This window comes from Pantherophis guttatus, chromosome 2 (assembly GCF_059756535.1).
Source record: "Pantherophis guttatus breed Tessera chromosome 2, ASM5975653v1, whole genome shotgun sequence".
Classification (NCBI taxonomy): Eukaryota; Metazoa; Chordata; class Lepidosauria; order Squamata; family Colubridae; genus Pantherophis; species Pantherophis guttatus.
In genome coordinates, this window is record NC_142064.1 from 237,525,845 (window position 1) to 237,546,150 (window position 20,306).

At 37.6% G+C, this 20,306-nt stretch overlaps 1 protein-coding gene across 21 annotated transcripts in view; it reads left to right on the plus strand.

The window, feature by feature from the left end:
• Nucleotides 1-20,306, plus strand: part of FOXP1 (forkhead box P1) — a 631,964-nt gene that overhangs the window by 184,758 nt on the left and 426,900 nt on the right. The window lies entirely within an intron of this gene.

Sequence of the window (20,306 nt, forward strand, 5' to 3'; positions counted from 1 at the left end):
TTCACCCAGATCTGTTCACCGAGATCGTCTGCAGATTCGGCACGCCTCTAATCGATCTATTTGCCAGCCGCGACAACACTCACCTACCCAGGTTCTTCACCCGGTACCAGTGCCCTCAGGCGGAGGGAGTCGACGCCCTCGCATCTCCCTGGCCCAGGGGTCTCCTCTATGCCTTTCCCCCTCTACCGCTCCTTCCTCGTCTGATCCGCAGGATAATAGCAGAGAGGGCAGACGTCGTTCTGGTCGCACCCCACTGGCCTCGGAGGTCCTGGTTTGCGGATCTGGTGGACCTGTCGGTGGTACGGCCGTGGAGGATTCCAGGGGACAGGATCGTTCTCAGCCAGGGGGTCATTCTGCACCCAGACCCGCAGTGGTTGCAGTTGACCGCCTGGCGCTTGAACGGATCTTGCTAAGGCGAGCCAACGTGCCTAGCAATGCGATCCCCACGATTCAGGCGTCAAGACGGCCGTCAACATGCCGCATTTACAACGCAACCTGGAACTCCTTCTGCTCCTGGTGTGCTAAATTCCACCTGGATCCAACGTCTGCTTCTGTCCCCGAAGTGCTGGGATTCCTTCAGCGGGGCATGGACAAGCACCTTGCGCCTAACACTCTTCGTCGCCAAGTTGCTGCACTTAGTACGGTCCTTTCGACTTCTGCAAAGCTTCCTCTCTCCCAGGACCCGACGATTCGCGACTTTCTGCGAGGGGCATCCAACCTGCGCCCCCCTGTTATACATCGATACCCGACCTGGGATTTGACTCTGGTCCTTCAGGCTCTCATGCACCCTCCATTTGAGCCTCTCGCCTCAATCAGCCTCCGCTTTCTGACTCTTAAGGTGGCTTTTCTGGTCGCGATTACTTCGGCTCGCCGTGTATCCGAACTAGCTGCACTGTCTGTGAGAAGCGACCTTTGTATCTTCCACGCAAATCGCGTGGTATTAAGACTAGACCCCTCATTTCTGCCTAAAGTAAATTCCACATTCCATCGAGCCCAGGAATTGATCCTTCCGGACTTCTGCCCCGATCCTCGACATCCTCGGGAAGCAGACTGGCACCTCTTAGATGTCCGACGGGCCCTGCGCCGATATATTAAGCGGACTGAGCATTTCCGGAAATCTGAATCGCTCTTCATTTCCTTTCTTCCCGCTTCCATGGGCCGGAAGGTTTCTTCCACGACAATTGGGAGATGGATTAAATCCTGCATCTCTCGGGCTTATTCGGCTCGGAACAAACCGGTTCCGCAGAGAATTCTTCCACACTCCACCAGGAGCGCCGCCACTACGGCCGCCTGGGCCACTAATGCCTCCATTCCCGACATATGCAGGGCGGCTACCTGGTCATCCTTGAACCCCTTCATCAGGCACTACAAGATGGATTCCTTTGCCTCGGCGGAGGCATCCTTCGGCCGCCGGGTGCTCCAAGCTGTATGCAACTCTTCAGACGACGTACAGCAGCCGGGTTCCCTCCCTGTATGAACTTGCTTGGGTAAATCCCGAAGCTTTGGATTCTCCAAGCTGCGCGTTGGAGAACGGACGTTGCTTACCTGAACGTCCCTTCTCGACGCGCAGCTGGAGAATCCAACCCACCCAGCTGGCTGCTGGACATTCCTTCCTGACGCTCTACTGCTCCTTACTTCGTGAACAAAACTGGGACTCTGTTGAGCAAGTGGGCGTGTCTGAAGAGAAATCTCTTAAAGGAACACACTCAGTGTAGGCTATCAACTACTGAACAACCCGAAGCTTTGGATTCTCCAGCTGCGCGTCGAGAAGGGACGTTCAGGTAAGCAACGTCCGTTTAACTAGGGAATTGTAATAATTGAGATACTATTAATTGTATATTGTGTTGAAAGTAGAAATGGTTAAGTTGTGGTTTGGAGGAATATATGGGGGAAATTATTTGGTTTATTAGTATTGATAAATATAATTAATTGATTTGTAAGAAATTGGATTGCATGGAAATAATTGGAATATTATGGATGGGGAGGAACAGGCTCAGGCTCAACCCATCCAAGACCGAGTGGCTGTGGTTTCCGACGTCCCGATATAGTCAGTTGATGCCATCACTGACTATTGGGGGCGAATCATTGGCCCCCACGGAGAGGGCTCGCAACTTGGGCGTCCTCCTGGATTCACGGCTGTCTTTAGAAGAGCACTTGACGGCCGTGACCGGGAGGATTTTTCATCAGGTTCGCCTGATTCGCCAGTTGCATCCCTTTCTGGATCGGGACTTGTTACGCACGGTCACTCATGCCCTCGTCACCTCCCGCCTGGACTATTGTAATGCTCTCTACATGGGGCTCCCCTTGAGGAGCACCCGGAGGCTCCAACTGGCGCAGAGTGCGGCCGCGCGGGTGGTAATGGGAGCGACATGGCGCTCCCATGTGACACCTCTCCTGCGCGAGCTGCACTGGCTCCCGGTGGTCTTCCGGGTGCGTTTCAAGGTTTTGGTTACCACCTTTAAAGCGCTCCATGGCTTAGGACCTGGTTATCTACAGGACCGCCTACTACCACCAATAGCCTCCCACCGGCCAGTACGCTCTCATAGAGAGGGACTCCTCCGAGTGCCGTCAGCCAAACAATGTCGGCTGGCGACCCCTAGGGGGAGAGCCTTCTCTGTGGGGGCACCTACCATCTGGAATGAGCTCCCCCCAGAGATACGGAGGATCCCAGATCTGCGCACCTTCCGCCGCGCTGTGAAGACCTTTTTATTCCATCAGGCGGGCTTGGCCTAATCTCTTCCCTTTTTAAATATGTAAATTTTAATCTGTTTTTAAATTATTGGGGTGTTTTAATTTGTCTGGGCCAAAATGATTTAATTTGATTTTATCTGGTTTTTTAAATTTTTTGTATCTATGTTATTTTATTGTTTGGCTGTTCACCGCCCTGAGTCCTTCGGGAGTAGGGCGGTATACAAATCAAATAAAACATAAAACATAAAACAATATTCATGTTCATATTGATCAATATACAAAAAGATAGTTATATAACTAATTGATTTATATAAAAATGTTGAATTTGTATTAAACAATTGTAATATTACATAATTAACCAATGTGAGGATGGATATAAAAATAGATGACAATGGGAAGGGGTATAATATAGAATAAAAGGGAAAAATTGAATTTGATTAAGATTAGAGCTGAGAAGAATATTGGTTTTTTTTAAAAAAAATAGATGAGGAATAAATATGGCAAAAAGGAAATATAGAAATTGTAAATTTAATTGAAATGACTAACCACTGTTTAAATTTGTGAACCAGCCAAATACTCTGTTTAAAGAAAATACATTGTATGTTTGTATGTGTGTTTGTCTAAAAAATAAAAAAAAAAAACTTAAAAAAAAAACAATCAAAAAAGGTAGGTGCGTCTTATACTCCGAAAAACACAGTACTTGACTGGAATAGTCATACGTTTTAGAAATGCTGAAATTATATCATGCAAAGTTACCTTGTTGGAGCAGAAGTGACTGGATGGGCCTAGAAGCAGTTTATTTGTTATAGAGAGAAAGAGATCAAGCTGCCACTGAATATTCCACCGTAAAATGTCCATCTGCAGCAAAACAGACCAGACTTTCTTGTTCAGAAGTTGGTACTGCTGTAGTATCAAATATTTCCTCATTTGCATCATTGCAGGGAAACATATGTGAGGGTTTAGATGGGTAAGATAATAAGACAAATAGAACAACATGATGGAAAGTTGCACACTTCATTTTCTCAATGTTATACACTTTCCCCAGAATGCATAAGTAAGTAGTCCTTTTGCACTCACAAAAGAGGCATAATAATGTTACCTTGCTTCTTTTTCAACAAACTAAAACCTCTTATTCTTATAATCCAGTTCTTTTGCCAGCACATTTAAAAGATCCAAGGAGAAAGCATATTTCAAAGTGTGCCCTTGGTTAACTTAAAAGAAAAACAAGATGAGTAGAGTTTCTGTTTTCAAGTGACTTCAGCAGAATGTGATTGATACTACATTGGGTGGACAGAACCTTAGTTTGTTGCACGTGCCTTTGCTTTCAGCCTGCAACCTGGTTTGATGTCTTGCTTCTTAGAGAACACTTGACAGTGGTAATAATGGAAGCAGGGAAAGAATTGTTAGCGCGACTACTGTCGGCATGTCGGCACTAGTCCTGGGAGTTTCAAAGGGATTTTTTATTGATTCTATAATTGCACATTAGAATGGACAAGCTGAACTGTACCTTGGGGCAAGGAAAGCCCCTGTTTAAATGGCATCTGTTGAATGTACACTGTGCTCTGTTTTAGTAGAAAAAGCTTGCTCTAAAGTATAAATAATAAAACAGGAGAGGATCTTTTTTCCAACCCATGCTCAGGAATGGATTTTTGGTTGAAGTTGTAGCAAAGCTGTAGTTCTAAAAGTGAGGGGAAAAAAATACTCATTTACCACACAGTTGTCTTGTGATCTCGCTCAGATTTAGATTACCAAGAGCAAATTGCATTCAGTTGCTCTCCCATAGATTGTCATTGCAAGGATGTTGCTAGGAGAGCTGCATGAGATTTTCATGTCTGAACAAATACTTTCATAACAGAGGTGACTTAAAAAGTACTTCTAGTGGTATTATGAGGATGTTCCTGTTTAAAAGCTGGTTAAAATTGGTGAAGAAATGTTTGCAAGTGAATGATAGCTCATTTGATAATGGCCTGTTTATACTTTCTTAATAATATTAGCAATCAAATAAAAAAGTTAAATAAAGATTAAGAATGATACAGGAACAAAGAGTTGATTTTACATGGTTTCAGTTAGCATGTTGTTAGCTTGGAAATATAAAATTTGATCTCAGGTTCTGCTGCAATAAAATTTGCCATGTTACAAAAATAAAGAGAAAGTTTATGTCTATTTGTCTCTCTATGAAGAAGATGGGTGATTTCTAAGTAAGATAGGTACAGTATGTCACAGAAGTGAGTACACCCCCTCACATTTTGTAAATGTTTAAGTATATCTTTTCATGTGACAACACTGAAGAAATGACTACAATGGCTACAATGTAAAGTAGTGAGTATACAGCTTGTATAACAGTGTAAATGTGCTGTCCCCTCAAAATAATGCAACACACAGCCATTAATGTCTAAACTGCTGGCAACAAAAGTGAGAACACCCCTAAGTGATAATGTCCAAATGGAGTCCAAAGTGTCAATATTTTATGTGGCCACCATTATTTTCCAGCACTGCCTTAACCTTCTTGGGCATAGATTTCACCAGAGCTTCACAGGTTGCCACTGGAGTCTTCTTCTACTCCTCCATGACGATGTCACGGAGCTGGTGGATGTTAGAGACCTTGTGCACCTACACCTTCTGTTTCAGGATGCCCCACAGCTGCTCAATAGGATTTAGGTCTGGAGACATGCTTGGCCAGTCCATCACCTTTACTCTCAGCTTCTTTAGCAAAGCAGTGGTCGTTTTGGAGCTGTGTTTGGGGTAGTTATCATGTTGGAATACTACCCTGCGGCCTAGTCTCCAAAGGGAGGGGATCATGCTCTGCTTCAATATGTCACAGTACATGTTGGCATTCATAGTTCCCTTAATGAACTGTAGCTCCCCAGTGCCGGCAGCAATCACGCAGCCCCAGACCATGATGTTCCCACCACCATGCTTGACTGTAAGCAAGACACACTTGTCTTTGTACTCCTCACCTGGTTGCTGCCACACATGCTTGACACCATAAAAGCTGTTCAATGGGAGAATATTTGCTGTTTATGAAAAAATTCTTGGGTTTAGTCCCTGACATCTTTAAGTGAGTGTTTGAAGAAACTTCCTCTGAAATCTTGGTTATTTATTTATTTATTTATTTATTTATTTATTTATTTATTTATTTATTTATTGGTTCGATGTATATGCCGCCCTTCTCCGGAGACTCAGAGTAGCTTACAATGCGTTAAGCAATAGCCTTCATACTTTTGTATATACCTGCTTAGTAGGGCTTTCGGCCCCCCCAAGCGGTGTTCTTTTTTATACAAAGTCAGTTTATTGCCCCCACAATCCGGGTCCTCATTTTACCTATCTCGAAAGGATGGAAGGCTGAGTCAACCTTGAGCCTGGTGAGATTCGAACTTGCAATAATTGCAGACAGCTGGTGTTACTTAACAGCACTTTTAGTCTGCTGTGCCACCAAGGCTCTTGAGAGACGTTAAGGAGTGTAAGGCTGTGGCTATACCTGAGTAGCTCCAAGCTTTCTCTGGTTGCACTGGACAATTTTTAAGGATCCATTGTAAATTATCTTGAGTCTTTTAGTGGAAGTTCATAAATGATGATGACATTGACAGTGCTGATAACAGTAACAATAAGATGGGTCTTAATAGTAGCCTATTATTAATATTCAGACTAATTAAATTAATAAATTGAATTATCCAGATAGTCCTCAAGTTACGACTGTAATACAACTTGGTTTTATGTTTTTTTGTGATAGTTGTTAAGCAAAGCCACTGTTTGATGCACTTCAGTTAGCTGAAAACTGGAAGCACTAATTTTCGGCAAAAAAGTTGTGGTCCCATGATTACAGGACACTGTGAAAGGCATAAATGCAGCCATATTTCCAAGCACCTCAAGTGCAGTTGTGTGACTCTGTCGGTGTGGGGGGCAACTGTCAGAACCTTGGATTGGAATCATAAATTCTCCTTTTTAAGTAAGTCATAACTTTGAATGGTCGCTAAGTGACAGTCGAACGTTGAGGACTACCTATAGTTAGTATTTGAATGTAGATTTGAATGTGTCTATATGGTTTATTTCTTAAGGATCAGTCATTACCTTTGGAAACGAAGCACTACTGTAGTACTTACGAATAATAGTTTTTTTAAAAAAAAATAGAGATTAAAGCAATAAAATGTAATGGGGATTGTATAAAAATATAACCGTACTATTACTTTGTTTGAAATTTTATTAGAAACCTGTTATCTAGGGGAAGAAATTGACTGACAATCAATGCAAAATGTTTTTTTTAAATGAAGAAACTATAGGCATTTAATTCATTTAATTGAACATTTATTCCATTATGAACACCAGGTATAAATTATAGGTCCCATGTGGTAAAATTCAGTCAAATCTTGCTTAACTCCTGATTTACAATTTTTACTATAGCTTTTACTCTCCTCAGGCATAAATTTATATGAAAGAAATAAGAATTTTATCTTGTGGTTTCAGTTGAGGAATTGCATTTTTAAGTGTGCTATATTTGTGTAAGCCATGATGGGAAGTTCATTTAATCCTTTAAAGTAACAAAGTATTGCTGTATTATTAGATATTTATTATGAATATTTATAACATATGCTATTTAAGAGTTCTTGTGACTGAAATGGTACAGAGGTTTCATTGATATATAGATATATAAGTAGGCAGGTAGATAGATAATGACAAACAGACAGACAGACAGAAAACAAAAGAAAGAAAGAGAAAAAGAAAGAAAAAGAAAGAAAGAAAAAACAAATCAATACTTGGAATAATGACTAACACATACAATCCTATGAGTTGGAAAATATCATCTAGATATCACAATCATCACTTTGTTTAGTGCAAGAATTAAATTACCTCAAACAGAAAGCTTTCTAGATTTTGTCAGAACACATCCCACAACACATATCACCTTTCTGGAAAAGTTTCCATGATCCAGCTTCTTTTATAGTGGCACACCTTTATCTAACAGTGACTTAGAACCTGCCTTTCTGTAACATGAATCCATTTTTCTATTTCCTGTGGATAATAACTGGTCTTAATCATATTCTTTTTTCCTTCGTCCATCTCTCTTCAGCACACTTAATTTATAATCCTGTCTTTGTGGTCTTGTCTTTAGTTGAAACTGGGATTTTTTCACACTATTTTCAAAGTGGAGTGCTCAACTGGAAAGTGGGCTTAAATAGGATGTTACCAGTACTGAATAAAAGAACTGTTCTTTCCTGTTTTATATTGATGTAGCCTAAAATTGCATTTGCCTTTTTTGCAACCAGTTCACATTGCTGAACCCTATTCAATTTTCAATTAACTACTATTCCAAGATCTGTATCACAAGTACTATTACCAAGCCAAGTATTTCCCATCCGTGCCTGCTTTTGCTCTCAACAGAGAACATAGCATTTGTTTTTGTGGAGTAGAATTCTGTAATTTTCAACCCATTTCTCTATAAAGTTTGTTCTGAATGTATGTAATTTCAGTGTATTATTTGTTCCATCCAGAATTTCATAATTTGTAAATTTGGCAGATATTATCAATTTCTTCATCCAAGACTTTAATAAAAATATTGATAAACAGAAGATATACATCAAAACATAATGATGAACAAACTGAACCTTGTAGCATCCAATTGATATATCTATCTCTACTGGGATAGAAAACCCATTATGAGCATTTTAAACTTTCCAGTGAATTGTAGATCCACAGAATAAGCATGTACCTCATCTAGACTTAAATAGTTGACTAATCAGAATGTAGGAGACTTGCTTTGCTAAAATTGTATAGTTTATATAGTTTATATTGATAATCTATCATTTGTTTGTTTATATAATTTGTATAGTTGCTCAGCTCATCAAATTTATTTATTTAGCGTATGGTTGGTCACACACAGTATTAAAACACTTCATTTTCACAGCTCATCAAAAGTGACTCTATATGGCATACAACAAAGCTTACAACAATGAAGAAGAACTTTTTCTTTTTGTTCTTCCAAATTCAGTAATGAGTTTTCTTGGCAAGGTTTTCTAGAAGTGGTTTGCCATTGCCTCCATCCTAGGGATGAGAGATAGTTACTGGCCCAAGGTCACCCAGTTGACTGTGGGTCTTATGTGAGATGAAAATTCATAGTGCTCTGTTTTCTATCCTGATGCCTAAAAGGACTCTGCTTCTTCTTATGAAGCCCATGCCTATTCATCATTAAGTTCTAATTATTTTTCAGCACTGCATTGAAATGTTGCACTTAGCCCTTATCCAAAGTCTTAAACTCTGGTCACCAGAGGATTCCCAGCATGGGATTAAATGGTATTAAATAGTAGCCATTTTGAATTATTGGTACATTGTTGTTACCTATTTCTTATTTCCTCTTTCCTATATTCACATCTACTAGGTTTCTAATCTTCTAGATTAGTAGGAGAGAGTTTGGTCTAGTGGTTAGGGCACCAGGCAGGAAAGTGGGAGTCTGTGAGTTCTACTTCCATTTTAGCCATGAAAGGCAACTGGGTGACCTTGGGCTAGTCACTGACTCTCAGCTCCACCAAACTCACAGGGTTGTTGGGAAAATAGGAGGAGGAAGATGTGTTGAATATGTTCGCTGCCATGAGTTATTTGCAAAAACAATAAAGACAGGATATGAATAAATAAAAATAAATCAAATTTCAGTAGATGTAGAATTAGAAAATGAGCTTCATGATTTCAGGTTGCAGTTAAATGGGATCAGAATAGGTCTTGGTTATACTCTTAACTGCTTTGAGCAAAGTGAGAAAAAAATGCATAGTATGCCTATTTTATTTTCCATAACAAAGCTAAATTTCAGTTAATTGCTAAAAGAAAGAAAAGCTACAGCAATGGTGCTGTTTTGTAGTCAAATGTCGATGTATCATAACTTAAAAATGCCTCAGAAATGAGTTAAAATAGATAAAAGTTATACAGACCCGCTCAGAGGCATATATTTCAAGAGGAGTAAGGGCAGAGGTGGGATTCAGGTTCTAACCAGTTCTGGAGAACTGGTAGCAGAAATTTTGAGTAGTTCAGAGAACCAGTAAATATCACCTCTGACTGGCCCCACCCCCATCTATTCTCTGCCTCCCAAGTCCTAGTTGATCGGGAGGAAATGGGGATTTTGCAGTATCCTTCCCCTGGAGAGGGGTGGAAATGGAGATTTTACAGTATCTTTCCCCTGCCACGCTCACCAAGCCATGCCACGCCCACCAAGCCGTGCCACGCCCACAAAGCCACACCCACAGAACCGGTAGTAAAAAAATTTGAAATCTACCACTGAGTAAGGGTGAATATATATCTCCTCCCTTCCCAATATATTGCACTGTTAAGGAAGAAATTATAGTTAATAGATGAGTTTAAAAGCCATTTGGAGGAATTTAGAAAAATGGGAAAAAAGGAATTGTCAAAAGGAAAACCCATGCTGAATCTGCTGTTTAAAATGTTTGTAACACTGCAGGAAAGTGGGGGAAGTTAGCCTTCCCTTCACCAACATATATCCCTGTAAACCCTGAATAAAATTACGAAGACTTGTAATCCTAAAGAGGGTTACAAAGAAGTACTCTTAGTTGGAAGTGAAAAAAAAATGAAATATATAGCTGTGAATTTCTAAAAATAGATCTTTTGGGTAGTATTTCTAAACGTCCACTTTGTGCCAACACAGCTTAAACTGTTAAACTGCTTTGTTGTTATGTAAATTTAATGCCTAAAACGCTCACAGTATCCTCTTATGATAATATAGAGGTATTCAATGCAAATTACAATAGAAGTTGGAGAAATAAAGATTTACGGTGGATAAATATAATAATGCAGAGGAAGGCTTCAGAGTTTCAGTGCCAAATTTTGCTTCAGGCAACATAAATGGAATCTCTAAACCTCAATATTATCAGATGCACAATATCAGAAACATATCAGATACATAATGGAAGAACTGACTTCCAGTTTAACCAGACAGAAACTTTCAGATGTATATTGTGAACATACCATGAACTGTTAGTATCCAATATAAAGCTCTGTTGTAGAAAATTAGAGATAATACATGTTCCAACAATGTTTAGTCAAGTGATCAGTGTAAGTAATAGATTCAGCAAGTCACCTGAGAAGCTGTTGGAAGAGTAAAAGACATAGCAAACATTGGAGCAGAAAAAATATTCCTGAAATTTCAAATCTAGCAAAAGATCATGCTAGCCATAGGAAAATAGGATAAAAGCCTTGAGCTACAAGAATGAGATTCAATGAATGAACACAGATTTTCTACATCAAGCAAGGAAGAGCAAACAGAGATGTCTCAATCAAGAATAGAGGAAAATAAGAAAAGGAATAAGTTTTGTAAAAAGATCAAAGAATCCATATGAAAATTTACAGTTAAGATCACTACATAGTAATTATGGAAGAGATCTGATAGAGACCCAATGAGGTTAAATGAGGATGGAATAACTATTATAAAAACTTCAGCTTTGGGATTGTAGAATTGTAGATTGTAGAGACAATATATTCAGGAGGGAATTTAAACAGAAAATGAGATTTGAGAAACAACAAATTGGATGTCAAACAGAAAAGCACCAAGCAAAGATGAAATGCTTTTGAATTGTTTGAAGCTTAAGAAAAAGAAATTCCCAGAGTATCTCTATCTCACTTAGATGCAGTTTAGGCCTCCTTCTTTCCTATCCTGACCTTCACGCCTCCAGGCACCAGGTCAGAACTAGAGTACAGCTGATTATCGCCAACCAATTGATGATTTTGAACATCAAAACTTCACTGGTTTCATGTAAAATGGGAGAGGGAAAAGTACCTGATGCAGTTCAGTGTCAAGAAAAGTACTTGTGCAGGAATAACCAGATGCACAGTTACAGGATACGCAGCACCTGTCTCAGCAGTAACTGTGAGAGGGATTTCTCTGTTCTGGTGGACCATCGCTTAGGCATGGGTCAGCAGTGTGCTGCAGCTGTCAAAAAAAAGCCAATGCAGTCATAAGCCAGAATGGGACAACTTGTCACAGCTAACTTGCCAAGGACAACTAACCGCGCCCAATTGGCCACAGACAACTCACCGTGGGACAACTTACTGCAGGACAATTTAACAAATACAAAAGTTTTAAAAAATACAAGAGTTACAATAATTTCGACAAAAACATGGTCACCAATAATAAAAGTAACTGAATGAAATGACTAATACAGCGTTGCATTGTCCCGTAGCAAGTTGTCCCTCAAAGAGTTGACCATGGCAAGTTGTCGTAAAACCATCTGAGACTGAATCAACAGACGGATAGTATCAACAGGGAAATAACAGTCCCACTCTACACTACACAGGTGAGGCCACATTTGGAATACTGTATCTAGTTCTGATCATCACAATTCAAAATAGATGTCTATTTTTCTTCTGTTTCTATATTAAACAAAAGTGCTTTGTTCTCTTATCAGGAATTACTTTATATCTTTCCATTCTTTTCTAGGTCACTACTGTTATAATTTTATAAATAACTTCAGGAATATGGTACTAAATGTCACATGTAATGAGGAAATTACTGTTTAAAAACCCCCATTGATGGGTTCTGATGAGAGTGGATTTTGTTTAACAGTTTAACGACATGAAGGAAAAATAAGTCGCTAACCTAAGCTTTACCTTGAGGTTTTTTATTATTATTATTATTTCTCTTGGTTTATTTATTTGTTGAGAAGATATTTTTTTAAAAGAAGGAAGGTATAATTCCTTAATAGTAAAGTATATTTTTTCCTTATTAAGTCATTAACTTTGCCAGTTTACAAAACCCTTTTTAAGAAAAATGGCTTTGTAATGGGGACACTGTCAGACTTTCTAACTACACTCTGCTGGGATCCATTCTAATAACATCTAATGCTGTCTCAGGGAAACGAATCAGCGATAGAAAGCAAGATCACTGCTTGACTGCTCTTTTTCCTGACAGGAAGAAAAGGACTGTGATCCAGCTGAGGTCCTCAAAGGAAACCTTTAAATAATGTAAAGAATGGATATATACAGAATGCTCTAAAAAGCATCTAACAAAGTATTTGAATTGCAGTGAGAGGATAATTCTTACAGGAATATTTACATGACTGTGATCCTTTTGCCTTGCACATTAAATGATAGTAAAGCGCATCAAAGATAATGGGAAATATCCAAGTGTGGCCTTCCTTTTTATAGCTGTTTATAGCATGACATCAGTAATGAGCCATTGCATCCAATACTCTATTGAGAAGTAAGATGCTCCTTCACTGTTATCGGGGCACACATATTTCTTAAAACAGAATGTAATAATAGTATTAATGTTATGTGGTTAAGAATGGCTGTGATATAGCCTTTATAGAGATTCCCTAAGCCTTAAAAATCATTTTTAGGAGCTAAAAATAGAAAAGATAATTACAGAAAGGATCTGGCATTTGGGGTTTGGGACAAATGTTTTCAGATTTCACAGTAACATTTAAGATTATAGGGTTGAAAGGGAGGGATTCATTTGGTCTCTTTAATGCTGTATTAGTAACTTGATTTGTTTTTGGTGAAACTACAAATAGTGATTTGCTAGGTTACCAGACGAGGTCCAAGCTAGAAGGTTATTAATTTTCATCCTTCAAAACACGGGAAGTAGATTTGTTTAAAAAAGAGAGGAGAAACAAACTAACAGAAAATTCTTACACGTGAACGGACATACAATTTAGCCAATTCAGTATTTATTTTGAAAGAGAAATTCCTAAGGACAATATTGAATTTGAATTGATGTAGCCTTCCCGCCTCCTTTTTTGACAGCTAACTCTGTATGAAACATGTCATAGTGAAAATCAGCGATCAAAACGTGAGGGCAGGAAATTCTTTTCATTAAACATTGTTGTTTTAAATGATGTCGTATATAATTGTGATGAACACCTAGATAAAAAACAGTTGATTTGTACAAGTTATATGTGGCATATCAATGATTCAGACATATACTTGTGTTCATTGTTACTGAGGGGAATCTGATTTCCAAAGTGCCACATAACAGTGGATCCGTTTTAAGTATGTTTGTGCTTTTTGCGGTTTCTCACTGCATATGGTTGCACCAGTCTTGCGTGTCACACCCTTCACACAGCCTTTTTACGGTAGCTGCAACTATACAAAAGTGATTACATTTGTGGACACCCTTTTATAGTTGGAATTCTTTAGAATGGTTAGTGCACAAATTTTGCATACATATATGTCATAACATTAAACAGAACAGAAAATAGAACAGAAAAACAATTTTCTTGTGTGCTAGTCAGAGTCTTATTATTGGAACAGAGTATTTTAAAATAAAACAAAGCCTCAATTTCTACAATTTTTTAAAAAAGCCTTCTTACATGTAAACTGCATAAGAATGCATAAGAAAATGTATGGTCTGTATTCTTACATAATTTACAATAATATATTGAGTTGTATTTCTCTGACATATCACATTTAAGTCAAAATGCCTTGTTGACAGTTCTCAGGTAAAGAATATTGATTCTTTGAATTACATATCTCTTTTATCTTTGTACAGATTTTAATACAATTTTAACTGTCAGTTATATTCTCCTTTAATGCATTTTCAGTTTTAAGTTGCACTTTCGATACAACCTGAAATCCTCTGAAGAAATAGAAGATTTCAAAGACAAAAATATATAGTTAGTTTTCCTGTAATTTCTTTAAAAGTTTGTAAGGCATTGAATAGAGGGATACGATAATAAACAAAGTAAAATAAAGGATCACTTGCTGTAGTTTTTTGATAGGAAAGTCCATGTATAAGGTAAACAATTAGATTTTTTTTTTATGTTGAATGTTTTTCTATATTATTTTCAGAAACCTGATCAGTTCTGGCTTCACTGAATCTAATAGAAATGAAAGGCCTAGTCACCTGAAGTATTCTGAAGTCCTGACCATAAAACTTTATGTCATGCAGTCTCAGCAGCTTGTTAGGTCTCTTTGAAAAGAGAGATTCAAAAGCTGGGAACCATTGATTGCATATGGCCCCTTATTTTCTGATTCTATCATTGAAGGAAACCCTGAATTCCTAAGCTATACTAACATTTCTGTTTCAATTTTTAGCAGTATAAATGTTCTTTCTTGAGAGGTCTTTGATAATGTGGTTTGTGTTAGTATCTCAGAAAGAATTGCTTCAATTGAAAGTTCAAGAAGTAAATATTATAATCAATGAAGCATCATAAATAACTTTTATGTCTAAATCAAGCTATTAAAAGCTTTTTTATTTTAAAGTAGCTAGGGGAATAAAATAGCTGCATAGTTCATAAAGTGATATACTATTATTGCCTGCTGTGCCCATGAATTATGCCAGCTTTTTACACTTGTGAAGTAAAAAGCGGATTATAACTGTGATCAATGTATTATCCTATATTTCTTATTGTTCATTATATTTCCTTTTTGAGAACTTTTGTAGTCTAAATGGCTACTAATGACATAATTACAATTGTTTGTCACCACTGTAATATGTGATTTCCTATCTCCTCATGAAGATGTAAGTTAGATAAAGGAGGAGTTTTGGCAGGAAGACAAAGTACAGTGATTTATTAAAGAACAGATGTGGTTGTTAAAAGCTTTTTTTCTCAAGAAAAAAACCCTTAATTGAGTCATGTGAAATAGGAATGAAGTATCTGAACATTATAGGCACCAGTTTCCTGTCACTGACACAGTTATTGCTAGGAATCATAGTCAAAAGAGGCCACGAAGGTCGTTGAATCTAACCTTTCATTCTGTTCAGGAATTCAAATTAAGCATCCCCAACAGATGGCTATCTAACCTTTTCTTGGACATGCATATGTATAACTTACATGATAACTCTGAAGATTATTTCAGTAACAGTATTTGCTTGCCAGTCATTAAGATCTGATCCATTAGACAAACCAACTTTTGGATTGCCAGTTGTATAACTGAGAATGTGTTTGTCTAGTTGTACAAGGGTAATGAACTTTCAATTGCAGAATCCCTGGAAAAACTTCAGAAAAAGTATTGTGTCATGGCTCACCAAAATATTTCCCTGATTGTGGTAAAATCAGAAAAACCTCTGAGATCTTACTGAATATTTTCTTAATGAGAAAACACAGTCTTTCAAATAGTTTGGACCTATGTCATTATGACTTTCTAAGAAATAACCAGCACTCTGAATTTTCCCTACATTAGGTAGGGAATTACCTACATTAGGTAAAGAATTCTAGCTATTACCCAATTTACTAGTCTAGACCATTCTGGATTTACTACGATATCAAAAGATTTGAAACAGAAAGCAGTTCTGTATAATCACGTTTTATACTAGTGATATGAAATTGTCTTGAAGTGTGTGTGTGTGTGTGTGTGTGTGAATGAATGAATGAATGAATGAGATATTGAGGAATAGTAAGAAAACACATGAATCTGTTGACATAATTTCTATTCTGTCCTGTTCCGTCCCATCCCATTTTTCTCATTTCTTATACACCACTCATTTCAACAAGTTCTGAGGGTTCTAAATATGCTTATAAGTATTTTTTAAACAGTACATTAAATTCCATGATCAATAACTTTAATGTATTAAGCATATATTTGTTGTCTGTCATCTGGCTCACTAATTCAGGAACTGTGCTTTCTGAATATATCACACAACTGATATGTATATTAACCCAGATACTGCCAACCTTGCTCAAATAATAGTCACCATCTTGAGACATCATTGTATTGGGCACTAATATCTCTAGGATATTGCACATTTAGCTGACACAAACTTGTTTTCAGATAAGCCTTGATCCTGATAATTTACCATCCTAGGTTAAATAAATGCCAATGCATGTATAGCTGAAAGTGCAAAAACCTTTCCTTCTAACAGATGTAATTTGACCAATTTAGGTCAAGTTTATAAAAAGTGAGCTGCATATCCAGTTTGCATAATGAGTAAGGCTGTTTTTTTTTTTAAACTTGTATAGCATTCTTGATGTTTAAACCTTAACTGAGGAATATATCCTCAGTATATCCTGGAAATATACAGGTACTGTTTGAATCCTTCGTTTGCTAATTGGAAAAAAAATGATTTTTTTTTTACCTGGGGTGGCACAGTGGTTAGAATGCAGTATTGCAGGCTAATTTACTGCTCAATGTCAGGAGTTTGATTCTTACTGGCTTAAGGTTGACTCAGCCTTCCATCCTTCCAAGATCGGTAAAACGAGGGTCCAGATTGTTGGGGGCAATATGCTGACTCTGTAAACCGCTTAGAGAGGGCTGTAAAGCACTATGGTAAATAAGTCTCAATGCTGTTGCTATATTAGTCATGCTATCTTGTCATTTATCCATTGAATTCTTTTCTACTCTACAGAATGAATCCTAATTTTTCATGAAGCATAATAGAGCTGTAATTCTGTGGTCAAATCTCTGCTTTGCATGCTGAAGGAACTAAGTTTACTTTGAAACCCTGCAGAGCAGCTGCCAATCATTGTAGTTACATTTCAGTTAAAGAGACAAATAGCTTGACTTGTATAAGTCTCCTTCAGAGCATGGAGACTACCAATTCAAAGAGTTATCAAATTTAGGAAAAAATCAAAAAATACCCATTTTTAAGTGTGATGTACTGAGTTTCTCTTATGGAATACAATACAAAGTACCAGAACAGAAAAATGGACAGGTGTGTTGAAGTTGTGTGTGTTGTATGTTTAGGTTATACTCACATCACACACTAAAGCTTCTTTTCACAATTGCTGTGGACATTATAGTAGAAGCATACCCTTTGATTTTTGGAACTCCTGATTCAAAGAACTGATTGTTCTACAGTCTGTAGAGATTCTCAGTCATCCAGGTCCTGGTTGTCCCAAAGGTGCTTTTCAGGAGGCAACTGGACTTTCTTGTTTTTTCTTTGAAGATGTTTTGCTTCTCATCCAAGAAGCTTCTTCAACTCTGACAGTGGGGACATTCCCCACTATCCTGTCAGAGCTGAAGAAGCTTCTTGAATGAGAAGCAAAACTTCTTCAAAGAAAAAACAAGAAAGTCCAGTTGCCTCCTGAAAAAGCACCTTTGGGATGATTGTTCTACAAGATCCCATTCTGTAATCCTACATGGTTTCAGATAATTACATTTGTCTGTATGAGCACCTTAATGTATCCTATTCAGTTGCTTCTCCAGTGGTTGGATATTTCTGCTGTTTGAAGAGAAAAATACCAATACTGAAAGCAATAGGATGTATACACTGAGGGCAAGCTATCTGGAGCTTCCCAAAAGTTTTATTTATTTATTTAGAACACTTGTAGAACCACCATTCTTAAAGCCAAGATTGGGCAGCTTACAACCCACAGGTAAATACAGTGGTGGGATTCAGCCAGTTTACACCACTTTGGGAGAACCAGTTGTTAACTTTCTGAGCAGTTTGATGAACTGGTTGTTGGAAGATATCATTAGGGCAGAGAACCGGTTGTTAAATTATTTGAATCCCACCACTGGGTAAATATATATAGCAAAAGAAGCAATAAAATCAGTAAAATAAAAATTAAAAAAAGCAGGCACTACAACCACCTTTCCCCAATACATCCCAATATCCTTTTCCAAATCTAACTTTACCCTATCCAAACATGTTGGGGAAGGGCAGCTCTTCTGGGACCTAAAACAGAGGGGATATGTGGGATCTCCGGGATAGACTATTCCATAGGACAGAGGTTGCAGTGGAGAAGGCATACTTCCAAGGACCCACAAAATGGCAGTGTTTTAAGGAAAGGGAACTGGGGCATGAACCTGGAGGTTAACCCCATTATTTTCACAACCTAGCCAACAGCTAGGGGTCATTTTCTTACACCATTCTTTCCCTTATATGCAATTGCCTAACCATTCTGACTATAATTTGAAATAGATGTGATTTCACGTTAAATTGCTTTGAAACCTTTTTGTTGTCTGACAGGGTTTTGTGACTAGTCCTTTACTGTTCCCAATTGTGTCATTAAAAATTCAGATCCTGAAATTTATTTGTTTGTGATTTATTTGTGTGTTTGGTTATGCAGTTTTATGTATCCACTCCATTAATCTTAAACTAGTACTCAGTGATACCTTAAAAAGTAACCAATTTATTGCAATATTCATTTTTATAGGTCAGATATTCCACTTCATCGAACATCAGTTGCTGGTGTTGAGTATGATGAAGTAGCCTTTAGTCTATGAAAGCTTGTTAGTTTATAAAAGCCTTTTCCAATTTGATGCTCTCCAGATGTCTTTGATTATATCTCTATCATTTGAAGCCATAGCAAGGATGACTGTCATTCCGGCTGAGGACAATAAGAATTGAAGTCCAATACAGCTGAAAAAGATTGCGAAGGATGGGCTATGAGATATAAAAGCTCTTATTTTTTGTTTATGCTACAGTAAGCTAATATGGTCTTTGGAATCTGTCAAAATTAATTTACTATTATTTTTTCCCCAATTGAAATAGCAATCTTCCTCTACAGAATACTTAACTCTCTTTCTCTTGGCTTAACCTTGCAAACACCCTCTAAATTAGATCATTTATTGTTTTCTTTTTAACAAGCCAAAGATCATACAATTAACTTGTTCTATTAATTGTGGTGGGAGTGAAAATTCATTTATTTAGACTGGGCCACTGAGTTTATTACTGAGCCTTATTTGTGATCCATTCAGCCATCCTGATTTAAACTGGCGGGTGCCATCAATTCAGTGGCCACTGTTACACTTATTCAGGTATTAATGGAGGTCACCACAAATGACAGTTTAGAAGCAACATCCAGCATTTTTCTTAATAACAATTTCTTATGACAATTATACTTTTATTGTAGAACATTTAAAGAAAATAAATGACTACACAAAGAAGAAAATGTGAAGGACATTGTGGGTGGAAAATTAAAAAAACAGTAAAAAAAATAGAATTTACAATTGTTTTAAAATTATTATTGCATTGGTTAGATAATTGAATATATACAACTAAACTTAACATAATCAACAAATAAACATTAAGGTGAGTTTAGATATATGCTTCTTTCATTTTGTTTCTTCCTAGTGTACTAGCACTATTTACTGTATAAAAGTAGTATTTCTAACAATTTCTAAGAAAAATGCATTACTTTGTAAATGTTTGACAATGTATGACAACAATGTGTAGGGCTCTGTGTTAAAGTACTAGATTCATAGTTTTGTTTTTTTTAAAAAAACTACGTTATTATAGGTGTCAGAAAAGAGTTTACAAGTCATAAATTTCCAAAGTTTTCCAGATTTTATTCCAGATGAAGATGTGTCGGCTCACTATCATTAGAGTTGTATCAGTGAGGGACTTGAATAGTCTTGGAACTGAACTCTTGAATTGGCTTCTATATAAAAGTTATTGAAGGTATTAGAATTAATTATAATAGTACAGGTAGTCCTGGACTTATGATCATTTGTTTAACTGTTCAAGGTTGTGATATTGCTGAAAAAGTAACTGATGACAAATTCTTACACTTACGACCATCACAGCATCCCGCAGTCACATAATTCGGGTGCTTGTGGGCACCAGCTTGCAGCATTTCAGGGTCATGTAATTTCCATTTGCTGTCTTTGTAGGAGACTTCTGACAAACAAAGTCAATGGGGGGCAAATTAGATTTAATTAACGACCATGGCAAAAAGTGTCATAAAATTGAATGTGACTCATTTAACAATTGTACTGCTTAGCAATGGAAATTGCAG